The sequence below is a fragment of the Pleurodeles waltl genome, chromosome 5, assembly GCF_031143425.1.
Source record: "Pleurodeles waltl isolate 20211129_DDA chromosome 5, aPleWal1.hap1.20221129, whole genome shotgun sequence".
Classification (NCBI taxonomy): Eukaryota; Metazoa; Chordata; class Amphibia; order Caudata; family Salamandridae; genus Pleurodeles; species Pleurodeles waltl.
This window is the reverse complement of record NC_090444.1, coordinates 1,622,601,292-1,622,621,943: the sequence shown is the minus strand read 5'-3', so window position 1 is coordinate 1,622,621,943 and position 20,652 is coordinate 1,622,601,292.

The following is a 20,652-nucleotide window of genomic DNA, read 5'->3' as shown; positions in this document are numbered from 1 at the left end:
TCAATGGCAGTGGGCACACGGTTCAGGGGACAGAGGCACAGGATAACAGGGAAGCTGGGAGGACTGCTGTGCGACAGGGGGAGGACAGGCCCAGGGAACCGACTCTCGATGAGGCACTCACCAACATCCTGGGAGCATACCACCATTCCCAGGAGACCATGGGCCAGATTCTGGCCAAGTTGCAGGAGACCCAGTGGTTGCAGGAGGGATAGTACCTGGGGATCAGGCAGGACCTGAGGGACATCCACACCACCCTGGTCACCATTACAGGGGTGCTGGCAGACATGGCCAACACCATGAGGGAGGCAGTGGCACACCAAGGGGCCCCTGACACTTGCCACACCGATCAACAGCCCTCCACCTCCGCTGATGCTAGTGGACAGGAGGCTCCACCACAGGAACAACAGGTCACCAGCACCCCACACCCTGCAGAAGGAGAACCACCACACAAACAGTCCATGCGATCCTGGTAGAAGCCAGAGAACATTGCCAAGACCCCTCCAGGAAATAAGACTCTCCTGATTGTCACCCTCGTGTCCCACTCTGTCACCCTGTCCACCTTGAACTACAATTGCTCCCCTTCCTATGCCCCCTTGGACAATGCACCAAAAATACAAATAGACTGGACTCTATCCTGGACGTTCCTCCACCATCACCCCAGCCGATTGCACATACCCCTCTACTTAGTGGCACTTAAAAAAAGACCATTTAAAAAGATACAAGTACAGAGTCTGGCAAATGATTGGACTATGCATTTGTTTAACAAGCTGTAAACACTGCAATACAACTGTACAGGAATGTATACATAGGAATAACCTGTAGTAGGCTGCAGTCAACACACCAGGAGCCAGAGTGGGGCATAGATATCTGAAAATAGAGATGCCAAAGGGTACAGTAAGTGGCCATAGAATTGGGAGAATCTGCCTGCCATGTACAATGTCAAACACAAAACTGTCAATGTAAAGTGAAGTTACAGTGTCTTACCTGTGTGTCACTGGAAGTAATGTCGTATTATTGCTGTTCTGTTGTCCTCATCCTCACCCTCTGCCTCCTCATCTTTACTGTCCAAAGTGTCCACTGCTGCCACACAGCCATCTCCAGCCTCATCCTCCTGCAAAAAAGGCACATGGTGTCTCAAGGCAAGGTTATGCAACATGCAGCATGCCACGATGATCTGGCAGACCTTCTTGGGTGAGTAGTACAGGGATCCACCAGTTAGATGGAGGCAGCGAAACCTGGCCTTCAGGAGGCCAAAGGTCCTCTCGATAATCCTTCTTGTCCGCCCATGTGCCTCATTGTAAAGTTCCTCTTCCCTTGTCCTGGCATTCCTCGCTGGGGTCAGTAGCCATGAGAGGGGTAACCAGAGTCACCTGCAAATATCGAGGGACAACTGTTAGCCACAACCTCACCCTGAGGGCCCACTCCATACCCATACACCAACATCCACTGACTGGGAGCCAGAGCTCACCTATTAGCCACACCCTGTGCCTCTGGAGTTGAGCCATCACATATGGGATGCTGCTATTCCTCAGAATAAAGGCATCATGCACAGACCCAGGATACCTTGCATTGACATGGGAGATGAACTGGTTCACCAAGCACACTCATCGAGCGAAAGCTCTTTCGATTCCTGAATACCTGTTCATTTCTCTGGGGTGGGGGGACAAATGCAATATGTGTACCATCAATAGCCCCAATAATGTTGGGGATATGTCCCATTGCATAGAAGTCAGCTTTCACTGTGGCCAAAATCCTCCACTTGGGGGAATACAATGTAGCTGCGCATGTGTTTTATCAGGGCAGACAACACTCTGGTCAGCCTTGTTAAGATCATTGGCTGTGACATTCCTGCTGCCAAGCCCACTGTCACTTGGAAGGAGCCAGTTGCAATGAAATAGAGCCCAGATAGGACTTGCACAAGAGGGGGGATCCTGGTGGGGTGACGGATAGCAGATATCAGGTCAGGCTCCAATTGGGCACACAGCTCTGGGATTGTGGCCCAGTCCAGTCAATAGGTGAGGATGATGTGCCTGTCCTCCATAGTTGCCAAGTCCACCAGGAGTCTGTATATGGGGGATGTCTCCATCTCCTATTCATCCGCAGCGGTTGCAATCTAGGGGACAAAACGGTGAGCAGCTGGTCAGCATTCCACATTTCCAAACACTACAATGCATTGCATGTTGTGACTGTAACAGCATATTGTTGTATAGGCCCAAATGGTGCATATTTGTACTGTGATGCAGTTAGGTGCCATGGCCTGCCCTCCTCTAAAATGGCATCTGCCTGTCCTGAATGGAGGGACAAGTGGAAATGAGGTAATTCCGCTGACGTTGTGTGCCTTTGCGGGAGGCGGTCGAGTACCGCCATGCAACTCCTCATTGGTTGTCATTTGGCCCTATGAGTTACAGTGGCCAATGGTGATGCCGGCGGTGACGGTATTTTTCCATCAATAGGAGAGGACCTATACTGCAAGTGCTACTTTGACCTGTGTCTGGAACCGACCATGGCTCATGTCACTGGGGAAAGGGCCCCTGCCTTTACCACTGCGGATTTGGAGAGACTGGTGGATGGGGTCCTACCCCAGTACCGAAAGCTGTATGGGCCTCCAGACCAACAGGTGAGTACACTGTGAGCACGATGCATTGGGCATGAATGCATGGAGTGCTGTGTGTGAAGGTCTCATGTAAGGAGGGGTTGGTGGAAGGGTCCTGAACAGCATGTTGAATGTATGGTTGGCAATGTCTGTGCATAAGGGGATGTGAGGGCTATGGTGGGACATGACTGTAACAGGACGGACGGTCTGTCTGATACCTTTTTCTATGCATATTTTTCTACAGGTCAGTGCTCATAAGAAAAAGGGTATATGGTGTGCCATTGCCAAGGAGGTGCCGACCCTGCAGGTCTATGGCAGGCGGAGCACACACTGTCGCAAACAGTGGGAGGACCTGAGATGCTGGGCAAGGAAGATGGCGGAGGCCCAGCTAGGGATGGCCTTCCAACGAGGAAGGAGTGCCCATTGAACCCTGACCCCCTGATGGCCTGCATACTGGCGGTGGCCTATCCGGAGCTGGATGGGCGCTTGAGGGCATCACAGCAGGCACAGGGGGGTGAGTACAGTATCCCACTATACTACTTGTGCATGGTGGGGTGAACTCCGGGTGGTATTATGTGAACCACCTCCAACCAAGCTAGTAGGCATCCACTACTGGGCAGGGGTCTGTGGGTCTCAGGTATGCTGCTGTTGGTGTTAGGTATTCCTGTCCATGGCCTGGTGTCTAGCATTGTGACTGTTAGTGCATAGGGCTGTTCCCTTTGTGTGTGTATGTGTGTCTCGTGTACGCCAACGGTGGTGTTGGAGCAGCCATTGACCAAGTGTATCCTTTGTCTCTTCCCCCACCTTTTTGTTTTGTTACCCTGTCCTTCTGTGCTACCTCCTCCGAAGGAAGCTCCCTGGTGGTGGTTGACACCTCTGTGGCCACCCCAACTACAGGTACAGCCGCCACCCTGTACCAACTCTGCCCTCCCAGCAGCCCCTCAGCGTGTTTCCATGCTCGCTCACCCAGGAAGGAGGGCATCTCCTTCGCCCCAGGCACCTCAGGCCCTGCCCCAGTTAGCCCTGCTGCCCTGAGTGAGGAGGCTATTGACCTCCTGCGATCCATCTCTGTTGGGCAGTCAACCATTGTGAATGCCATCCAAGGGATGGCAGTCCATTTGCAACAAACAAATGCATTCCTGGAGGGCATTCACTCTGGCATGGCAGCCCAACAGAGATCAGTCCAGGCTCTGGCCTCTTCTTTGATGGCAGCCATTGTCCCTGTTTCTAGCCTCCCCCACCACCTTCCTCTACCCAGTCCCATTCCCCTCAACACCAACCTATCCCAAGCACACAGGCAGACCAGCAGGCACCCAGGACAACACACAGGAGTGGCTCAGGCAAACACAAGCACCACACATCATCCCACAGGCACTCACACAAACACCATCCAGATGCAAACATACCAATATCCACTGCCTTCACTGTGGCCCTCTCCTCCTCATCCTCCACCTCCCTTCCAGTAGCGTCTTCACTCACACCTGCATGCACTACATCCTCATCTAGTACCTCCATCACCAGCATGCCTATCACTACAGAACCCAGGAGAGCACCTCAGCCACCCAGTCCATGGCCACAGTAGTGTCTACAGATACTGGAGGTGGGAGAGGATCCCGGGAACCAGCCAGCAGCACTGAAAGTGTGGCTGCACCAGGTGCATCAAGAAAAAGCAAGGAGGCACCACCAGCAGCGTCTAGAAAGGGCAAGGAAACACCACCAGCTGAGAAAGGGAATGGCAAGGAGGCACCACCACCAGCGTCTAGGAAGGGCAAGGAGACACCACCAGCTGCGAAAGGGAAGGGCAAGGAGGCACCACCAGCTGCAAAAGGGAATGGGCAAAGGGCCTGCACCTGCAGGCAGGAAGGACAGGAGGCCTGGTGCTGGGACTCATTCGGAGCCCCCACCACCAACCATGGCAGTTCAGCCATCCGAGGTTGCAGGAGATGGGCTGGAGCCTCCTCCCACCACTTCCACCACCGCCACCAGCACCACTGCCAGCAGCAGCAGCCCCAGTGGGCAGCCATCCGAGGCTGCAGGGGTAGGGCTAGAGCCTCCACCCACCACTGCCAGCACCGCCACCAGCACCACTGCCAGCAGCCCCAGTGGGCAGCCGTCCGAGGCTGCAGGGGAAGGGCTGAAGCCTCCCCCACCACTGCCAGCCCCAACACCAGCTCCGCCATTGCCACCACTGAGCAGCCGTCACTGCCGGCGGGCAGTGTGTAGTCCTGCCTCCATGGGCTTTAGTGCATCCTGGACCCTGCAAATCCTGTAGGTGTGACACCCAGGTGAGAGACTGTGACCTTGCACTTCCCAAGATCTGCATCTCAGGGCACAATGCCCCCTCCAGAACCAGTGGAAGAAGACAACCACTCACCCCATCCTTTCCAGGATGAAGCACACAGGGCGCAATGCCTCCTTCAGAACCAGTGGAAGAAGCCATCCACTCACCCCATCCTTCCCAGGATGAAGTACACTGGGCACAAGGCCCCCCTCCAGAACCAGTGGAAGAAGCAATCCACTCACCCCATCCCTCCCAGGATGAAGCATACTGGGCACAACGCCCCCTCCAGAACCAGGAGAAGCCATCCACTAGAGAGACTGTTGTTTGCACTCCCCAGGACCAAGCAGTGAGCAACCCACCCACTTGAGAGACTGTGGCCTTGCACTCCCCAGGACCAAGCAGTGGGCAAGCCACCCACTTGAGAGACTGTGGCTTGCACTTCCCAGGACCAATCAGTGGGCAAACCACCCACTTGAGAAACTGTGGCCTTGCACTCCCAGGACCAAGCAGTGGGCCAACCACCCACTTGAGAGACTGTGGATTGCACTCCCCAGGACAAAGCAGTGGGCAAACCACCCACTTGAGATACTGTGGCCTTGCATTCCCCGGGACCAAGCAGTGGGCAAACCGCCCACTTGAGAGTCTGTGGCTTGCACTCCCCAGGACAAGTCAGTGGGCAAACCACCCACTTGAGAGACTGTGGCCTTGCACTCCCCAGGACCAAGCAGTGGGCAAACCACCCACTTGAGCAAACCACCCACTTGAGAGACTGTGTCCTTGCACTCCCCAGGACCAAGCAGTGGGCAAACCACCCACTTGAGAGACTGTGGCCTTGCACTCCCCAGGACCAAGCACAGGGCATGTTGCCCCCTCCAGGACCAGTGGCGTTGTACCATCTTCCGGCTGAGGTGCCCCCCATTCCCTGTCCCTGTGAGGTGCCTGTGTATTTTCGACCTGATGCCCCTGCAATGTTCTCTCCGTGTTGTTCCAGGAGTGAGGTGAGTCCTTGGCCTATGTGTTGTGGCCCTGTGGCCCACAAACATTTAGGACTGGGCAGTGTCCCTACATTTGTGAATATGTATATATGTTTGGATTTTGATGCACTTATTCATTGTATTTTGTTGTATTACACTCACTTTCTTCAAATCATTTTGTCCTTGCATTATTCCTGAGGGGTACAGGGTAAATATGTAATGTTACTGCATCTAGTTGTGTGTATGGTGTTGGGGGTGGGGGTGTTGCGTGTTGCATGTGTGTGTCGATCTCTTTTTCCTCCCCCCTCCCTTGTGTGCTAGGCGGCAATACTCACTGTGGTCGTCTTCGCCGGCGTTGGTGTTCGTAATGCAGGAAAAGGTAGACAAGTTCTTTGACTTCTGTGTTCTGTTTCCGAAGTGCTTTTGATGTCATTGGTACTGCCCCAGAAAAGGTGGCGGATAGGTGTGTCATAATAGTGTGGGCGGTACATTGTCTTCCGCCTGGCTGTTGGCGGATACCGCCATGGTGCTTGTTGCTACATCCATGGTAGTCTGTGTGTTAAAGTGGCTGTCTGCCTGAGTGGTTTCCACCGTGGTCATAATTCCATTCCCGCTGGCCTATTGGCGGTATTACTGCCACTTTATCACCGACTGCCAGGGTTGTAATGAGGGCCTTTGTTTCCTGTAAGAACACAGCTGATTTTGATCTTGAAGTTCCGACCCGACCCTCTTCAAGGTCTACATGGCAACTTGCGCTAACATCGCCCAATCCCAGAACCTCAACATCATCTCATACACCGATGGCACCCAGCTGATCCTCTCCCTCACCAAGGACTCGGTCAAGACCTACCTTCACGAAGTCATGAAGGCCATCGCCAAGTGGATGAAGAACAGCTGCCTCAAACTCAATCCTGACAAGACAAGAGTCCTCATTTTTGGCTCTACCACCTCCACATGGAATGACTCCTGGTGGCCTGCCTCTCGCAACCACTCTGACTCCCACTGACCACTTAGGCAACCTATGATCCATCTTGGACCCCTCACTATCCATGACCCAGCAAGTCAACGCCATCTCCTCCTCCTGCTTAAACACCCTCCGTATGCTCCAAAAGATCAACAAATGGATACCCACCGAAACCAGAAGAACAGTCACCCAAGCCCTCGTAAGCAGCAAGCTGGACTATGGCAATGCCCTCTACGCAGGAACCACGGCCAAACTCCAGAAGAGGCTGAAACGCATCCAGGACACCTATGCACGCCTCATCCTGGACATCCCCCGCCACTGCCACATCACAGACCACCTGAAACACCTGCACTGGCTCCGAGTCAACAAGAGAATTACCTTCAAACTCCTCACCCACGCTCACAAAGCACTGCACAACACCAGACCAGAATACCTCAACAGACGACTCTCTTTCTACAACCCGACCCCGCATCTCCGCTCTGCCGACCTCGTCCTCGCAACCATCCCACGCATTTGCAAAAGTAGATCATTCTCGCACCTCACCGCCAAAATGTGGAACACTCTTCCCACCCACCAGCACCAGACCAAATACCTCGTTACCTTCAGGAAACTTCTCAAGACCAGGCTGTTCGAGCAGTAGCAGCACTTCCCCCATCCACCTTCTCCCCCTCCTCTCCTCAGACCAGTGTGAGGCCTCAGACTTGAGACTTCTGAGGCTCACCCACCTATTATAGGATTGAAGAGAGAATAATGTTAGGAAGGACAGAATCCATGCACAAATGTAAAAACCTATTGGAGAGGGGGAACATGGAAGGAAAGAGGTGGATGGGAAGGTGGAGAACAGCTGAAACACGGTAAGAGTTAGGGGAGAAGAGAAGTAAAGAACATCATATGGAGGGGAGATGTGGATGTAAAAGGGGCAGAACCAGCAAGAAGAGGCTAGAGAAAAGAGAAAGGTTGATGTAATGTGGGCAGAAGCAATGAACAAAGTTGAAGCAAGCAAAGATGAGAGGCTGGGTGGAACGATGAGAGGAAAGGAGTAGACAATTGAGAGGAAAGATGGATGTAAAAGTGGTAGAACCAGAGAGAAAAGGCAAGGTGCTTGGGGAAAGATGAGAGGTGAAGAGGAGATAATGCAGGGGTGAGGTGGATATAGGAGAGGGCTGAAACACCAAGAGTAGGTAATCAGTTGTGCAAGAGATGGGGTGAAAAGCAGAGCATAGAGGGAAGAGATGGATATAAGTGGGCAGAATAAGGAAAATAAAATAAGAGGCTGAAGAAAATGTAAAAAAAAATGTCTATGGACCAATGTGTGCTGCTAAGTACGTTGAACAATCTGACAAAGTTTTAAATTCTCCATATCTTTATTTTCTTTGGAAAAAATATGAAAAAATTGTTTTACATTCGAAATTAATGTGTAATCCCTCTACAAAGGGTAATGATCTTGAACTGTCCTCCACATGTCTGCTGAATTTCAACCTTCTCTCTGTGTACTCTATTACTCCTCTTGATCCTTCTATTCAATCTCACTCCCAATGAGACCTTTTTGTGGCACATGTCCTAACTGGAGATCTAGAGATCTAGATCTCATAGCTGCTGCCTGACTTTCCTTTGTAATATCTTGCTTGCCTCATTATTGGTTCCTACCAACGTAAAAAAACCTAAAATAAGCTGTAGTCATTGCTCTGCAAAAAAAAACGTCATCAGACTCACAACAATTTTTTAGCATCTTCTGACTTCTCGTTGCTAACTTCTTCTTAAATGTCCCACAATATTTTTATGTGAAAGGAAAAAAGGAGAAGTAAACTGTGAGGCCTTTTCTTTGAGTCTTTTAAGTTATTGAGTGGCCACATCTGTGGAGAATACCATTGTTTATGATTGGTGTTTCAGAACTGACTGTTAAATTTGGTTAAGAGTTATTGCTTTAACTAACTTTTCACTCCAAAGGTGGAAATAGGGAGCAGTCAAAGCTTACTTGAGAAGGTAATAATGGTACTGGAACTCAAATACAGTATGTAATATTAATTTTACTTAATTAGCACCTTATCTGGACAGCCTAGCTATGTCTTTTACTGGAGACTGAAATATAGTAGGTGGTTATGGCATGAAATACCAAGAAATGTGTTCTATGACTGGCAGTTCCCCAATACTTAATAAACATCTTAAGATGTCTCAGTGTGTGCAAAATGTCCCACACAACCAGTACAGGCAGTAACCCACCCTGCAAGACTTAAAAGCTGCAAGACCCAGGGAAGGGCTACGCAGATGTAGGAAAAGCAGATGAACCACAATTGACCAACGGGCTATGGCCAGGCCAGTTGGTGAGATGTTTTTTTTTATTACTGTATTTAAACTGGGCTGGCTTGGCTGCTAGTGCAGAACCCAACAGACTGCTGCAGCCTTATGTTTGTCTCATTGTGCTCGCAAGCCAGATGGCTCATTGTCATGTGCAGAATGGCAATGGGCCGGCCTGGGAAAACACAGCATGATATGCGCCTCATCCCACAATAAACATTTCCAAACTTCAGGGAGTGACAGCTATACCTTGGGAAGTGGCTGTTTTTCAGGAGCACAGTTAGAATTGGCCTTCCAAAGGAGGTGAGGAAAAGAAATGGGTTGTGGGGGAGGAAAGCACCTGATGCGTGAGGGGGCATTCCATAGGGTTCGTCAATGCACATGGAGTAATCTGCCAAAATACTGAGTCTATGTGAGCAGCTAACCAATAGGCTTTAGGAGGCAGATCTTGCATTGGAGTTTAGAAAAACAAAAGTGTTCAATTAGTTCTCTGGAGCATGACTGGAGTGACTTGTGGATGTTGTAAAGGGTCTTGCATTAAATAATCTCTTTAATCAAGATCCAATGGATTTGCCTTAGGGCAGGCACAATTTGTTTACTACTTCATAGCTAAGTATCAGTTGCTTGTCATTGTTCTAGCCCCTTTGCAACTTGGCAAGTGTCTTCTCAGACATTAGGGACAAGTGACATAAAATGTTTTTTAAACTGTACCTCTCTTGTATTACTTTAGCATTGTTCTGAAAGTCAAGTACCAACTCCCCTAACCTACCTATTCTATGTTGCTACATTCCAACACACTTAGTTGTAAACTGCACAGAGTCTACTATTGTTAACCCTTTTTGTTTTGTTGTTTTAATGTATTTCTTTAATGGCTGGCTGCCAGTATAGCTTTGGTTGGCTTTTCTTCCCTGGTCGCAAACTGTTTTCTCTTTTTAGCCATTTCTTATGTATGTCTGTAAGTTCGTTCAGGTCTATGCATCTCTTACAAATGCAGTTTGAGATTAATTGTCTCAATGTGCATGTTAGAAATTGGGTCTTTGGTTGGCAGTCAGGTTACCCCCTGTCCAAGCAAGGACCCTCACTCTAGTCAGTGTAAAAGATAAAATCACCCTCAGCTAAACCCCGCTCACCGTCTTGGTAGCTTGGCACGAGCAGAAGGCTTAACTTCAGAGTGATAGGTGTAAAGTATTTGTACCAACACACACAGTGACTTAATTAAAACACTACAAAATGACACAACACAGGTTTAGAAAAATAGAAAATATTTATCTAAACAAAACAAGACCAAAACAACAAAAATCCACAATACACAAGTGGACGTTAACAATAAAAATGTAAAAAAAGTCTTCATGTAATTTTAAACACACACTAACGTGGTTAGCGTACAAATATACCTTGGGCGCGTCAAAAATAACCCCACACGGGGAGTGTGCGTCAAAAAGGGTTTGCGATGCGTTGATTTCACTTATAAGCGAGACCTTCCGTCATTTCTCCTTTATTTGGGTCGGCGTGCATCGTTTCTTCTCTCCGCAGGAGAGCAATGCGTCGAACCAGCCAGCACTCTTGAGTCCGGGCAGGCCTTGCGTTGTTTTTACATGCCCAGCAGTGTTTGTTTCAGAAATTCAGCCGCACGATGGTCTGAAAACCACGCAGCGTGGGTTGTGATCTCACCAGCCTCCATCAGCGATGATGTGCATTGTTTCTCCAGCTGCAGGCGTCGATCATCCGGTCGCGTTGCAGGCAAGCGTCAATTTTCAGCCTCGAAGCCTAGTGGCGCTTTGACTTTTCAGCCACAGATTGGAGTTGCATCGTTCTTTTCCCCGCACGGCTGTCTGTGCGTGGATTTCTCACTCTTGGGCTGCCAGCTTCTCTTCTCAGGGCCTCAGGAACTGGATGGGCACCACTTGGCAGAGTAGGAGTCTCTCCAGGGGCTGGCAGAAAGAAGTCTTGGCTGTCCCTGAGACTTCCAACAACAGGAGGCAAGCTCTAAATCAAGCCCTTGGAGATCTTCACAAGAAGGAAGGCAACACATAGTCCAGTCTTTGTCCTCTAACACAGGCAGAAGCAGCAACTGCAGGATAGCTCCACAAAGTGCAGTCACAGGCAGAGCAGCTCTTCTTCTTCAGCTCTTCTCCAGGCAGAGGTTCCTCTTGGTTTCCAGAAGTGTTCTAAAGTCTGTGGTTTTGGGTGCCCTTCTTATACCCATTTTGTCCTTTGAAGTAGGCTAACTTCAAAGGAAAGTCTCTCTTGATTGTGAAATCCTGCCTTGCCCAGGCCCGGCCCCAGATACACACCAGGGTGTTGGAGACTGCACCCTGTCAGGTGTGAGTGACCAATACTCCCCTCCCTCCTAGCACAGATGGCTCATCAGGAAATGTAGACTACACCCCAGCTCCCAGACAGGGAATCCACAAACAGGCAGAGTCACAGAAATGGTTTAAGCAAGAAAATGCCCACTTTCTAAAAGTGGCATTTTCAAAATCACAATTTTAAAATCAACTTTACTAAAATATGTATTTTTAAATTGTGAGCTCAGAGATTCCAAACTCCACATGTCTATCCGCTCCCAAAGCGAATCTACACTTTAATGATATTTAAAGGTAGCCCCCATGTTAACCTATGAGCGGGACAGGCCTTGCAACAGTGAAAAACGAATTTGGCAATATTTCACTGTCAGGACATATAAAAACACATTACTGTATGTCCTAGCTTAACTATAAACTTCACCCTGCCCTTGGGGCTACCTAGGGCCTACCTTAGGGGTGCCTTACATGTCAGAAAAGGGAAGGTTTAGGCCTGGAAAGTGGGTCCTCTTGCCAAGTCGAATTTTCAGTTAAAAACTGCACACACAGACACTGCAGTGGCAGGTCTGAGACATGATTACAGAGCTACTTATGTGGGTGGCTGCAGGCCCACTAGTAGCATTTGATTTACAGGCCCTGGGCACCTCTAGTGCACTGTACTAGGGACTTACACGTTAATCAAATATGCCAGTCATGGATGAACCAATTAAATACACATTTTGTATAGGAGCACTTGCACTTTAGCGCTGGTTAGCAGCGGTAAAGTGCCCAGAGTAATAAAAACAGCAAAAACAGAGTCCAGCACACATCAACAACCTGGGAAACAGAGGCAAAAAGTTAAGGGAGACCACACCAAGGATGAAAAGTCCAGCAGTGCAGATGTAGTCTAACCTTAGGTGCTTTTGTCAGCCAATATATTTGTGCAAGCTTCTTATCTTTTGGAATCTGTGCTGCCTGTTGTTTGCTGAAGCTCTTGGAGATCACTTACCTTAACTCACATGTATCACTTTGTGTTGCTACTGCATGCCTACTTAAAACCAAATGCCTTTTTCTTGAACTTCACTGCCATAAAGGAAGGGCTGGAGAGTCACTTGAAGTCCTGCTGTATATCTCTGCAAATATCTGACCTCGAATTTTAATCGTGGACTAACCTGGAAACAATCAGAGAACAGTGGAGTATTCATATCAGTTTCGGAACGCTCTAGCCCTAGCTTTTATACCCAGTTTGACTAATATAATGTATTTCCACTTAATACAGCTTTAAAATATATGTACTTATTTTACCATGATTTTGTTTTCAGTGATATCCACAATAGGTAAGTAGTTTCTTACAAAGTTGCTTCAACAATGCCAGAAAAATAATGTTCAATTGATGTCATTTCCTGTGATGTTTTGTATTGGAGGTTCCTATTCTGCCTATGGCGCCACAAGTCTTAGAACTGGCCCTGTTTATTAATTCAGAAGGGATTTTAATTTTCGTGACCAAAGAAAAGCTATTGTTCTCCATTGCGAATGGCTGTCTTGGCTCACTTTAGAAAGGAATTCAGTTTGACGCCACCCAGATTAGATTCTAGTACTGAGCTTTTTGCAAAGGCCAGGAATATTCTTCACTTATGACTGGATTTCGGTGCTGTGATAACATACCCACGACATTCCAACACCACGGAGTCCTGTTTTTAAGTGGCATAGCACAAACTGATGGGGCCCTCCTGCAGAATATGACGAGGGGCCCCTTAGTCTCTTGTATCCTACTGCTATTCGCGGAGCTTTGGCTGAATTGGGGCACCCTCGATGGGTTGGGCCCTTGCACTGCAGGAGCTAAAAGTGCCTATGTCATGCCCCGCTCTATTTACCGGATGTGGTATTTCCTCCCTCCTGCTTGGAATGAGTAACCTGCAGTGTCAGAGTTTTGCACACAGAGTACTGCATATTTTTCCTGTAATAAACAGATTTCATGTTAACATTTTACGAGGTTTATCATGGTGAAATGTGAAAGGAACAATATCGGCAATGCTACACAAATCCATTTTGTGCCCGATTTGTGGTTTATATTGCACGTGGAGTGAAGCTCTGAGATGTTTCTTCAATTGCAATGAAGTCCTGTGCCCTTGTCTGAAGAAGCACTATGGACTACATGAACTCAACCAGACAATTCTATGCATTCTTGCAGGGTAGCAAAAACAGCTTCGCTGCACGTTTTTTTTATTTTATTTTTTTAATTTCAAGCTTCCTTAAATGTATTGCAGACTGTTTTACATAATGTCCCTTTATTCTAATATCATAGGCACGTTGAATGTTTATTTTTCTGCACGTCTCATTCCACAATGCAAAAGCTGCTTGTTATATCCCAAAACACATTTACATTCTTCGTGCCAATATATAGTCAGTGATTCTTTTAGCAGAATGCAAGCCATTCCTGAATGAAACGTAATTACTTCATTTATCAAATCCTTCAGATTACAAACACAGCGCAAAGGCCATATTGACACTAACAAGGGGGTTTGGATTCGATGGGGAAGTTCTTTGATAACCATAAATAAGCTTTAAGACAAAGGCTGTGCTGTGAGCGGGAAAGTAAACCAAAGGCCTGTCTGAATACAAAAAACTCCACTTAGTGACACTCCAGTACTTAATAAACTGTGAAATCTGGGACTGAGGGCGAAGTCTGACTAAAACCCTTTTGGGAGTGGCTGTATATAAGACGTTTTCCTGAAAATGAGATGAAAGCAGGCTACATATTACAGAAGCGCGTTTTACATCAGGTTACTAATACTCAATCACTCTGTGAAGATTTGGCTGCTTTTTTCGAGAATAGGATCAAAGACTTTCCTACAACTTTCACTCAAAAATCAAACCTTTTGACAAATCCTCTTATAGGGATGGAGACAAGTTAGGCTTCTGTAAATGTATGTTCTTCCTCAGTGCTGTTAGCCAACCTAGGCCACCTGTCAGGAAGTGACCTTTGTAACATTGCTAGCTCTATTACATCCGGTTCACGGTTTGACCTCCCAGAGCAGTGGTTCCAACCTAGGCCACCTGTCAGGAAGTGACCTTCGTAACATTGCTAGCTCTATTACATCCAGTTCACGGTTTGACCTCCCAGAGCAGTGGTTCCCCAACCTTTGACTTTGGTTGCCCCCCACTTCATCATTACTGGAACCCAGGGACTCCTACTGAATCATTATTGGACCTCGGGACCCCCCTCCACCTCCACTAAGTCATTGCTGGACGCCTGGGACCCCACTGAATCATTATTGGAACCCAGGGATCTCCCCCACGGAGTCATTACTGGAAGTGGGGACCCCAGCCTAAACATTGTCGATGATTTCAAATGCAAAATAATACACACAAAAATATAGACGCAAGCACTCATCAAATACATGACACATTTTATTTAATTTGCAAACAGATATGCTGCTCCCACAAATCAATCTGAGGATAAAAATTTAGTTTTTAGCCTCCAATTTCAAATTCCTTGACATTTACAATATGTTTAAAAATATTCAATTGTACATTTAGCCACTTTATTTGCATACACTTTATTAATCTGTTAATATTATTTAATTTTCTAAACAGTCGCAAATCCCTTGACGAGGCTTCATGGACCCCCAGGAGTCCCCGGACCACAGGTTGGGAACCACTGTCCCAGAGAATGAAACTTCTATCTAACTACTTTATTTTTCCCATCTGCAGCTTTGTGCAATCAGTCTCTGGAGACACCCATTGTGCACCCACAGCGGAAAAAGCCACTCGAACTCCCTTTTTTTAAAGAAGCCTTCTCAAGACCTGACAATGCACAGCAGTTTTAGACCCATTTCCCTCTTGCCCTTCACCAGTACAAATCTGGAGAATTTTGTGAATAAAACATTATCCAGTTTCTTGAAGAAGCACACCTTTTTAGATGAGGCTTTATTTGGATTTGGTCCACTCCATGGAATGCAAGGGGCTCTGGTTACTGCAATGGATGACCTACGCCTGGTGGTAGAAGAGATGAGGGTCACCAGGTAGTTTTTAGTACTACTTGCCCTGTCTGCCACATTTACAATGTCAACCATTATATCCTGATCATTGGGCTGGTTGAAGTAGGGGTTAAGGGAAAAGCCTTGCAATGGCTGGCTTTGTACTTGGAAGAACATAAGCAATTAGGGGCATATTTATACTCCGTTTGCGCCGAATTTGCGTCGTTTTTTTCGACGCAAATTCGACGCAAAACTAACTCCATATTTATACTTTGGCGTTAGACGCGTCTAGCGCCAAAGTTCATGGAGTTAGCGTCATTTTTTTGCGTGAACACCTTCCTTGGGTTAATGATATGCAAGGTAGGCGTTCCCGTCTTAAAAAATGACTCCCAGGCATGTGCGTGGTATTTATACTCCCGGGCAAAAATCACGCCCGGGAGTGGGCGGGGCAAAAAACCCCGCATTTGCGCCTCTTTTTAACGCCTGGGTCAGGGCAGGCGTTAAGGGACCTGTGGGCTCAGAATGAGCCCAGAGGTGCCCTCCCCTGCCCCCAGGGACACCCCCCGCCACCCTTGCCCACCCCAGGAGGACACCCAAGGATGGAGGGACCCATCCCAGGGAAGAAAAGGTAAGTTGTGGTAAGTATTTTTTTTTGTGGCATAGGGGGGCCTGATTTGTGCCCCCCTACATGCCGCTATGCCCAATGACCATGCCCAGGGGACACAAGTCCCCTGGGCATGGCCATTGGGCAAGGGGGCATGACTCCTGTCTTTGCTAAGACAGGAGTCATGTTAATGGCGTCTGGGCGCCCCAAAAAAATGGCGCAAATCGGGTTAAGACGATTTTTTTGCCTCAGCCTGACTTGCCCCATTTTGGGACGCCCAAACGCCATATTTCCCTACGCCGGCGCTGCCTGGTGTACGTCGTTTTTTTTCACGCACACCTGGCACCGCTTCAGAATGGCATTAGCCGGCGCTAATTTTTTGGGCGCAAAACTGCGTTAGCGCAGTTTTGCATCAAAAAGTATAAATATGCCCCTTGATCTATCCCACTTTCACTGTTATTTTAGAGAAATTAGTCAGGGATTTCCTCAAGGCTCCTCCCTAAGCCCAACACTGTTTAACATGTATCAGATGACACACAAAATATCCTTATGCTAGATTGTACTTCACTCTCTCCAATGGGCTCTTTACATGACTGTATGCAGCATCTTACAGTGGCTTAGAGCTAACTCCCTTAAATTCATCAGGGAGAAGACTGCAGTAATGAGCTGTTTCTCAGGGTCTCCTTTTTGGCCTCTGGTGGCGGATATTTAACTCCTAGAGGATACTTCAGTTCCGTATATGGCGGTGTCTGAAATTTGGGAGTACATATTGATAGTCATTTATCTCTCTCTACTCATGTCAATAATCTTCCATGCACTTGCTTTGGACTAATGAGGCCATTTAGTAAAATTTCACAATTGCTGCTAACGTGCTTTCGCCCTCCTGAGATGCAAAGCATTACTCTTAGTAGACACAACTCTTGTTTTGAGGCACACCAGGTTGTTCAGTGTTTGCATTGTATAAGGGGTGCAGCAGCAAAACTTACACTTACTTTGCCACGTCAATCTCCTATCTCAGATGCTCTGGACTTTCTCCATCGGACCCAGTACACAAGCAAAGTCATTTTAATCAATGTGCATAGTGCACAGACCCTTCCAATTATTTCTGACCTCACCTGCTTCGAAATAAAGCATAACGCTTTATTACGCCTAGATCGCTATGTTCAGTCAATGTTAATTTGTTGAAGGTTCCTAAATTTTAAAACAGTCCAGATTGGCAGTAAGGCATTTTTTGTACAGGCGCCCAATCTCTGGAAAAGCCAGTGGACTTCTCTTTGTTCCATCAACAACCTATTTTACATTAGATAAGCCTTGAAGACCTAGCTCTATAACCTCTAGGTCCTTGCACATGCTCAGATTGGTCTCAGGATGTCTTTATAGGTAACAGTTTGTGCTTTACAGTTTAATGAACATTCCTTAGTCTCTGGGTTGTTGCCTGTGGACTTCCAGTCGTCCTCATGCGCCTAGTTTAGCAAAGACGCACCTTGCATTAGTTTCTGCACAACACCTTACCAACAACGTTCAGCACATTCATAGCCTGTGGGAACACTGCTGTTTTCGTGTTTCAGTCGTTTACCAGAATAGAACATAGTTCACACACATCGCTAGTACCATTGCGCTTCCAATGTGTGATTTTCTTTGTGGAACATGAAGGACCAGGCCCTGCATTTCTCTACAGTATTGTCAGTATAATGCCCCAGAGGCATTTCGTTCAAAATGCAGATTCGACACATAATCAGGAATGTTTTTTGACCTCCATCCAGGGTTATGTAAATAAATCCCATACCCTATGATATAACAAAATGTTTCAATTTCTGCACAGTTCACTCAAGTACTACACAAACCGACCAACACCCCCAATTTGTCTGAGGGTGCATGTCGAAATGTTGCTGCTTTAGAGTAAGCTCTTTCTCAAAACGTACTCCTGTACAAAGTCAATAACAGTGTTAGTTCATTTTGGTGCTTATTTTGTAGAAAAACAAGCGTCAGGTAGGGTGGCTCACAGCTCTGTTTTTAGCAGGTTTGTCATTTGGGTCCCGCTGCCCACATTGCTTTTTTTTGCTGCTGCCTGGTGGGACACCTCAGGCTGCCTCACAGAGTGTACACAACTCACAGTCTCAGCCATGTATGAGCCGTGAAAGAGATGAGAAGGAGAAGCTGCAGCACAGGACTGGTCCTGCACAATTTATCTTCAAAGACATGGTCACCTTTAGAGAGAATATGATACATATTGGGGTGCTCTACAGTTAAACGGCCTTATGAACGTGAATGAAAACCATGTCGGGAACCTGTTCAGGAAATATGCCTTTGTTGTTTATTACTTTCTTGAAACCTCCTTCAAGGTGTCCGATCTGGGAACAGAGGTAAAGAGGAGTATGTTTTGCCCAAGATCAAACGTTCTGGTAAACTTGGAGTCTCTAGATTGTAACGCAGTACTACGTGTTCCAAAAGCTAATAATGTATCACAATATTACATTTTGGAGAATAGATAATGTGTGAGCACTATTTAACTACCCTTCCTTTAGGTAATATCCAGTTCATTTTTTTATTTGTATGTTTTTCAGTACTATCTGATTAACAGCTTTTATATTGACTCTAATACTCAATCTAGGAAATAGGTTCAAAAGGTGATTGCTTAAGAGTACACAATAAAGCCAAGTCCATGACGCATCTCTTAGTTCTACAGTTCCCATCTAGTCCACTAGACGACAGCTGTGGTGGCTGCTGGGAGTGAGCCATTTCCAACAACAAACTTGAAGTACAAATCCACACATTAGAAATCATTGTTCTTGAAGGGCTGGTGAGTGGCCTCTGGGTTTGGGTGATTGCACCCCAACAGTCTTTCTGCTCTTCTGGGGAAAGGGGATTGAGAGTGCACCTTCAGTCCATCATCTGATGGGGCAGAAAGTCCAAACCACCTCAGGCTGTTTTGTTTTGCAACAACAAATGCAGTGGTGGTGGCCTATCCTAGCGCTAGGCCACACCATCACCCCCAAAGGGCAAACAGTCTTTCCCCTTTTATATCTCAAGAAAGTCTGACATTTGTTGGAAAACAATTGATGTCCCCACAATGCATTTTAGGGACTATCTGCTCATGAGTGATTGGCTCACCAAAACATGAGGTACTGTTTTTATTGGTAGAAGAGTGGGAATGCTGGATGAAAAACCTTTGTTGATCCTCACTGATTGCAGCACTGTACCTCATCGAAATGTGGGAAGTCTTTCGTTTTAATCAATATTTTATGTTTGCAAGGCATCACTGGTATGCAAAATAGTAGGATCCATGATAGCCACAGCACCCTGAACTGGCAATTGTTTCTAGTTTTGAGAAATGTCTGGAGTTGGTAGTTTACCAATAGTGATGATCAACCCTGAGTTCAAATAGGCAGCTACTAATATCCACAGAAGTTCAATGAAAAAATCTTCATATTTCCACATTACATTTTGAGGTTTTTCTTGGCAATGGCGTGATAGATGCACCAATACAAGTGGATACCATTTTTATTGGGAGATGTGTGGGAATGCTGAGTGGCAGGACTTTTGTTTCTTTCCACAGTTTCCCAAACCCTCGCTTAAAAAGAGTGATGGAATTCTGTGATGTTTACCAACGTTTTCTGTGAGCATGGCATTTGGGGTATGTTAGAAATGGGGATTTTGGTTGGCAGTCAGGTTACCCCCTGTCCAAGCAAAAGCCCTCACTCTAGTCAGGGTAAGTCACACACAATCCAAGATTATCCTGTGCCCACCCTCTGGTAGCTTGGCACGAGCAGTCAGGCTTAACTTAGAAGGCAATGTGTAAAGTATTTGTGCAATAAATCATACAATACCACCATATAGCACCACAAAAATACACCACACAGTATTTAGAAAAATATATAATATTTATCTGGATAATTGTAGGTCAAAAAGAATAACGTTTGCAATGGGAAATTGTAGGGATATCACTGAAGAGTGATATACAGTGTCTTAAGTCTTTAGAATATAAACAAAGTCTCTTTCAAGCACAAGTACCTGGTTTAGAGTGGAAACATTTCCTCAGAGGGCCACAAAAGAAGAGGTGCGTGGAAAAAGGGTGTGTGCGTCGATTTCTCCCCAGCACACACAGACTTGCTTCGTTATTTTCCACGCGGGGAAGTCAGGCGTCGTTTTCCGGCGCGCGGACAGTCTCTTTTCGTGGATCGCGGGGATTACCAGATGTCCCGGGTCTGTGCATGGATTTTCCTGCTTGTTTTCCGGCTGCGCGTCGTTCTGCGGGGCTGCGCGTCGAAATTACGATCTCACGGCAGGCGTCGCGTCGATTTCTCCTGTAGAGGTCGGGCGCCGTTGTCCTTGCGAAGCCGTGCGTCGGATTTTCGGTCGTCCCAAGAGCGTCGCGTCGATCAGCGTCAGTGTGCGGCGTTTTTCTCGCCGCGGAACAAGCTGTGCGTCGAAATTTTCGGCGCACGGAGCGTCCAAGTGAAAGAGAGAAGTCTTTTTGGTCCTGAGACTTCAGGGAACAGGAGGCAAGCTCTATCCAAGCCCTTGGAGAGCACTTTCACAGCCAGACAAGAGTTCAGCAAGGCAGCAGGCCAACAGCAAGGCAGCAGTCCTTTGTAGAAAGCAGACAGGTGAGTCCTTTGAGCAGCCAGGCAGTTCTTCTTGGCAGGATGTAGTTTCTGGTTCAGGTTTCTTCTCCAGCA